Here is a 7143-nt window from a genome sequence, read left to right as displayed (position 1 = left end):
GGCTCCAGCAGGGTCAAGACCTTACTCCAGGATTCTAACCCAGCCCTGCCTAACTCCAAAACTCTAGCAACTCTCCCCTAACTTTTCTTACGTGGGTGTGTGTTCACCGCTAGCTGGAGATTTTTTTTTTAGGGCAGCATTTATATTCCATTCATCTCTGAGTTAGCGCCTTCCCCTGGATTGCTACTGGCCTATAGTTTCTAGAAATACTGATTAAATTTAATTGCAGAGAACTGAATCTCATAGGTCTGAGCTGAACTCAACAAACATGCAAGCCTTGTAAAAACATGCTGAGGACTGTCTCAGGAACGCTCTACTTGGTTTATAGCAGCAACTTCTGCGTCTCCCTCCTCCCCTCACCACTACCGTTTCTTCCTTCAGGGAATATCATTTTGCGTCTCTGCTCACAGCTGGTCGGCTCGGGCAGAGGCCACCTTCTGCTCCTCCTTGCTCACCTTAAGCTCTGTCTGTGTTTGTCTGACGAAGAGAAACGTCAGCCCATTGTGAAGCAGTAGAAACTGTGTGAATGCTTTCAGCTCAGGAGTCAGTGCACTTATGGGAAGTAGGGCTCTCGAGCTCCTGCCGACTGCAGACCGCTCTGGGGAAATGGAAGATGCCCACGGACCACCAACGATTCTCCTTCCCACCTGAGGCTTCCCCAGATGAAAACCACAGCCCAGGAAACGAAAGGCGGCTACTGCCTCTGATGGGCTACAGACCAGACCATGCCTGCTTTTTATTAAATATTATAAACAAATGACTTAATAATACCAGTAACCAAGCCATAGATACCACAATAAAATAAAGAAACACTGATGCCACAGCCCACAGACCACCTGGTTCTCCAACTGTGGATTACCAGGTGGTCCCCAAAGAGACGTCAAGAATACTCTAATTAAGGTGGTAATAGTATTGATAAAAACAATAAATAACACTACTAACCACGGACTTTGAACACTGCAGTGAAGTTTACAAAGAAGTTCACATCTGCTCTCTTAGATGCATACAGTAGGTCTGTGAAGAACATGGGACAGGGATTATGGTGACCATCCCAGCACAGGTGAGGGCTCAGAAGGAACGGGTGACAGGTCAAATGCTTCACGGTCAGGAAGTGACAAAGCCAGAATTTCAAACTCTATCGCTAACAGACAGATCACTAAACACGCACCTGCTTGGCCATCTTGCTCACTGGGCACTGCGGTGGACTAGACTATTGTTCCCAGTCTGTCACCTTCGCTCTGTTATAGAACTAACTCATCTGAACTCTTTGCCACGTAACTTTATACTCAATCCCACTGCGGGCGGGCTGTAAGCCCCTGCCTCCTGGGTGTCTGGCGGACCATGACCCTCCTTTGGCCAATGAAATGTCGATGAACATAAGGTTAGCAAGCAGCCGTAGAGGGTGTGCGTGGTCTGAATGCCTCTCTTGCACCCCTACCTGCACCATGAGAAGATGCCCAAGGAACTGGCAGACGGAATCTGAGAAGACATTTGGCGTAGACCTGCCTCCAACGCGTGGGGAACCAAACCCAGATGAGTCCGTCCAGGCTCAGCTGAGATCAGCCAAGGCCAGCCAACGTACAGGCTCACCAATGAGAGAAATACGTGCTGTGGCTAAACGCCTGAGTGTCGGGGTGGTTTGTTACACAGCAATACTACAGTCAACGCTACATCACACAAGAGCTGTGTCTCACGTGCTGAGAGGAAGTCTGGCTGGAGGGTGGCGGAGCCGCCCCCACGTGCAGAGAAAGGGGCGCAGGTTGTGCAGTGCCACCTCTGCGCGCCAGGACTCACAGCCCCGCGCTGCTGTGACAGCCACCCAACAGGATGGTCCCTACCTTCCTAGCCTACTCATGAGGACAAGAACACCTAGTTTACAGGGTAGCTGCACGGATTAAACGAGATATTTTACGTCAACAACCGGAACGACATAGGAACCATAACCGTCCACAATGGTTAGTCTCCTTCTTAGATCTAATTAAAACCTCTGCTTTTTTTTTTTTTTCTCCTTTTTCCTTTTTTTTTTTACAACATGTGCTGGAGTGCGGACAGTTTGAGGTTAGCAAAGCTACCTTAGTCCTACATACCACTTTTTAAAAAACAGAACTGAATCATTTTTGTTCAAAGGGAAAGGAAAGGAAGAGAAAGGAAAAGGGGGAGGGAAAGAAATGATGGTTAAAATGTAACTAACTTCAAGAACTCACAGGGAAAAGTGCTCCTATATGCCACTCTTCTCAATGCATCCCCCTCAGCTCAGATGCCAGGGTGACAGCGAGCCCTCTGCATGCAGAGGCTTATAAAGTATGAGAAATAAAAATGGGGGGAATGCGTGACTCGGATCCCATGAACCACAGGCTGAGCAGTGGCTCCCGGGACGTGCACCGCGCACGCTGGAGCTCAGTAACTGTGCGCTGAGTGAGTGTAGGGTGAATGAGGGGCTTAGTCAAGGCGGCTCAAACAAGCCCATGAGAACCCTCCACGGGGGGAGAACACGTAGGGCGGTGGGAAGGTACCACCTTGACGGCCAGGCACCCAGACTGTACGGTGGGCTCGCGTGACCACAAGGTTTCCGTTCCCCTCCAGTTCTAGAATTCCACGATTACGGCGAAGAAGAAAAGCACAGCCATACATACCACAAGCAGGCGATTCCACGGGTTGGTTGCCAGAAAAATGCATTTGTTTACTGCACGATAACATCAATGTTCTTGTTTCTGGCACAAATTATTACTTTTTTATAATTAATATTATGTGGGCATCATGTATTGATATATCTAAAATCAGCATAATTTAGTCACTCTTTTTTCAACATCAACAGTTTGTACTTTATTCTAGACAATTCTTTCAAGGCTCGGCCCCTCTCTAAAAAGCATACTGCTTTCTATGTGGCATATGTTGCTGGGCACTAAGGATGCAAAGATGACAAGCAGGTCCTTTTCATGTTCTCCATTCAATCAACTTCTTTATAGGTTTGATCAATCATTTCTTGGTTTCTTATAAACAAGTAATTTCCCCAATGCTGATTCACAACTACATCAGTGCAACTCTAAAGGACCTTCTTCTCAAGGGTTTGGTGAAACCCAGAGAAGGTTTACAAATATACCAGGAGATTTTTACTCTCCACCTCTATCCCAGTCCCTCCCCCATGTATAAATTACCAGTTGGGGTATTTCTCCAGCTCCCAATGTTTCTCCTGTTAACCATGTCCTCTGGTCACAACTAAATGACTCAGGAATATAACACAAGAACCAAGTTGAATCAAACAGACATTCATTCAAGAAAATGAACTTTGTATCAAGAGACACAGAGGTGGTGTATCAGTTAGCTGTTGCTGTGTAACAAATACTCACAAAGTTAGTTTAAAACAACAATTCATTATTTCTCGTGAGCCTCTAGGGCAGGGGACAGTTCTGCTGATCTGTGCTGGGTTTGGTGGAGCTTACTGACGCATATCAGTCTGCTGCAGGTGGGATAGGCAGTTCTCAAATGCGCCTTCTGCCATAGCTCAGTTCAGGCAGCTGGGATGACTCAGTTCTTCTCCACGTGCCACAGCATCCTGCAAGCTAGCCTGGACACATTCTCACGGCAAAGACAAGGAACAAGCAGGAAGCAGAAATCTGTAAGCGCTTATTCAAGTTTCCTATCACATCACATTTGCTACTGGTCCAGGGCCAAGTTCAGAATCCTAATGAGATGGGACTATCGAGTTACAGAGCAGAGGGCACGGATACAATGAGGTCTTTAATCGGGACCATTAACACAACGGACCAACCACAGACTGGAAGTCAATAACCGCATGACAGCACCCCAGAAAGAAGACACATGGAGGCTCAATGCTACTGTCCTAGAGAGTCCCTGATTTCTGCCTTCCCAAGATTTGATCAATTATGTGCATGACCATCCTTCAACTATGTGAGCTGCCCAGAACCCTGCCAATAAATCACCATTTCTGCTTCAGCTCACCAACCAGGTTCTGTTACCTGCCACCAAAAACCATCACCATCAACAACCACACTGACTTTTAACTAATACACAACATTGTGTCAATTCCACATATGAAAATTTCTCATATTCATCTTTCCTTGCACAGTAAGAGTTACTGTCACAACTCAGACTTTTTTCCTTTCTAGCCTGACCACTGCAATAGGATTTCTGAACCAGAATTAACTATTTCAGCCACTGAACCTGAAACCTATTGCAAAATGGCTTTGAGTCTTTCGTATTCCTCAGTTACATTACTTGATCTAGTTATTGCATTAGGTAATTTTCGACTATCAGATGTCCTGCATATTTTTATAGGGGACCAAGTTGGTGATTTCTGATGGAATTTAATGAGTTAAGAAGTCGTTCTTTTCACATTTTTCATATACTTACATTGATGTTTGCAAAGAAATTTTTTTTCACCATATTTTAGTTAGCATCTTGTTTTGGGCCTCCCAGTCTCTATCTGTTTAGCATGTAAAGATAAATAAACAAATGTCAAAGAAACATGTTTTTTTAGAAATGTTTTATCCCTGGTATCTTCAGTAGAGAAAATAACATTATAGTTTTACCTTAAAAGTAAATTTTATCTGTCTGGATTTATAATATTAGAATTGTTTCAACAACATAATGATCTGTTTATATAATGAAATTTAAGGATTACCTTCAAATTTAGTCTATGACAAGAAGAGAAGGAACAAGCTACCCAACTGGAGGGGAACTGTGACAGTCTGTGTGTGTGCTGGGGAACACTCTGACCTAGGCTTTCGTGGTTATAACTAAGACGTAATATTTGAAATTCTAGTCGCATATATATTTAAGGAAGAGTTCGGTTGCCTTTTAGAGACTGACACATGCAAACAGCTGACACAGTCATACAGTGTATGAGATGGCTTTTCCTCTCAATATATGCAGAAAAGTGTATATATATATTTTTATGATGCCCTTTACAAAGTGTCCCCCTCCAAACTCTACTTTCATTTAGCTCTTTTCTGTTCTTTTGGTTTGAGGGTTTGTTGATGTGGTTTTTATTCTGAGGCTTGCAGGACTTGGCAAGCTAGGCGTGCAGACCAAATCCCACTCTGTGCCTGTTTTTCTAGATAAAGCTTTATTGGAACACGGCAGTGCTTGTGTGTTCACGTGTTGTCAGTGGTGGGTTCTGTGCTACATCAGCATGTTGTATGGTTGCAACAAACATCCTGTGGCCACAAGACCTGTTTATACTGTAGCCCTTTCCCAAAGACGTTTGCTGCCCTGGCCTGGCGTCAGCAGATATGAGCTGAAACCCAAGTTCCGTCAACACAAAAGGGTGAGGACGGTGTGCTATCGAGCAAATTATCTTCCCTGAACCTGGTTTTTCTCACTGTTCAAAGGAAACAACAACCCCAGCCTCACGGAGATGCTATGAGGATTAAACAAATATGGAAAGAATCTGGGTGAGAGTAGATCTTACAAATATTAATTGTTCCATCCTTCATTCCTCACCCACCACATACCCACCCCCTTCTCCTGAGCGGTACAAACTTCAACTTACAAAAAATCTATTTCAAATAAATTCACTGACACAGGACAGACAGAAACCAAGGCTTCTTATGATTCCCATGGGGGTGCTAGTGTCTCATTCTTCTCTTCCCTTCTCTTTCTCCTGATGTGCTTCCAAAGGGGTGGAGCAAACAGCACCAATCTGAGGAAGATGTTACCTCGTCATCAGCCATGTTTAAAACAGGAATAGGATGCCAGGCTATCCAACACCAGTGCGTTTTAAGATTCATAAAATGTCTTCCCTCTCGTTAACAGTGGAATGTGGTTGCACCTAAGGTCCAGCATTCATAACTTTGTATTAATGCCTGACAACCCAATTACAAATTTCGCCTCCCACAGATACTCTAAAGACGTGCCCAGTTCCTACTCACAGAGTTCTATCGATCCTTTAACTCTTCTGGTCAACACTTTCAAAGGCTTTTTTGTGCTTCTGTGATCATGAAATAAAAGCTCAAGAAAATAACCACAATTTTCAAGTACAAGTGCCAACCGTCTGACGCGACCACCCTCACACACAAAAGCGGGTCCTCTGTCTCCTAAACCCAGCTCATGCTATGCACGGTCTCTGATTCCACCTTCCAGAAAAACAGGAACGCTCATCTCTAGCTCAAGGGTGGGGAAAAGGACTCCAAGATTCCAGGTCACAGTCTCCTGTGTCCAAACTGGAAGTGAGTTATTGAAGAAGCAATGTCCAGCCAGAGTGAAAAAACTGAAGTTAGGCAGGTTGCTCAGTAGAACCAGTCCTCTGAAAGTAAGAGGTCAAGAGGGAGTACCAGGGGGGAAAATCCCATGGGAGGAGTAATAATAACCACGGCTTTAAAAAGAATACCTTCTGTGCCCTGGGCGGTAGGCTCAGTCCTTCAGTATAGTGACTATGGCTCTAAAAGTTGGCCACACACAGCACGGACCGCATGGGAACGGCACTCAGAGTTATACAGTGCCCGATCTACACAGTCATTTACGGCAGGCTTGTATAAATACAGCACAACGGCATGATCGCACTGGATATCTTCTACATGCTTTACCTCATTTAAGCCCTGCAACATGCAGGTAGATTTTGTTACCCTTTTTTATCCAGATCTGGAAACTGACTAGCCGTGAGATGAAATAATGTACCCACGTCGACACAGTTACTAAGCAGAGGAGTCAAGATGAAAACCCAGGTCTGCATGGCTCTGCGCTTTCTCCGCCACTCTACCGTGCCTCTCCTTAATGTACCCACTGTTCGTAAACACCTTTTAGAGCAGAGCAGGTCAAGAAGTTTTACGGTTTGCCGCATGCCACCAGGACTTAAGCAATCTCCCCGGAATGCAATGGTAATTCATAGAAGAAGACAGAGCTCTCCGAGGCCATAAGGGCAGCATTTAATCAATGGCTGGATGAGCCTCTGAAATAGAAAAGACAATTATCTACTCTGCGATAAAACAGTGCAAGCAGGTCTTACATCCTCCCCAAGGCTCAGCTTCCTCATGATTCACACAGGGACAACCTGGCCAATCGTTAACTAGTTTCTGATAAGAATTTATTTCCCGCCATGACGGTGTCAGAAATCATCACTTCCAGCTTTACTGACCAACACCCTCATTCGGCCTTTTCATCTTATCATGAAGCTTTACTTGAATC

Source organism: Hippopotamus amphibius, chromosome 3 (assembly GCF_030028045.1).
Source record: "Hippopotamus amphibius kiboko isolate mHipAmp2 chromosome 3, mHipAmp2.hap2, whole genome shotgun sequence".
Classification (NCBI taxonomy): Eukaryota; Metazoa; Chordata; class Mammalia; order Artiodactyla; family Hippopotamidae; genus Hippopotamus; species Hippopotamus amphibius.
The sequence above is the reverse complement of the archived record's forward strand: the minus strand, read 5'-3'. Positions refer to the sequence as shown.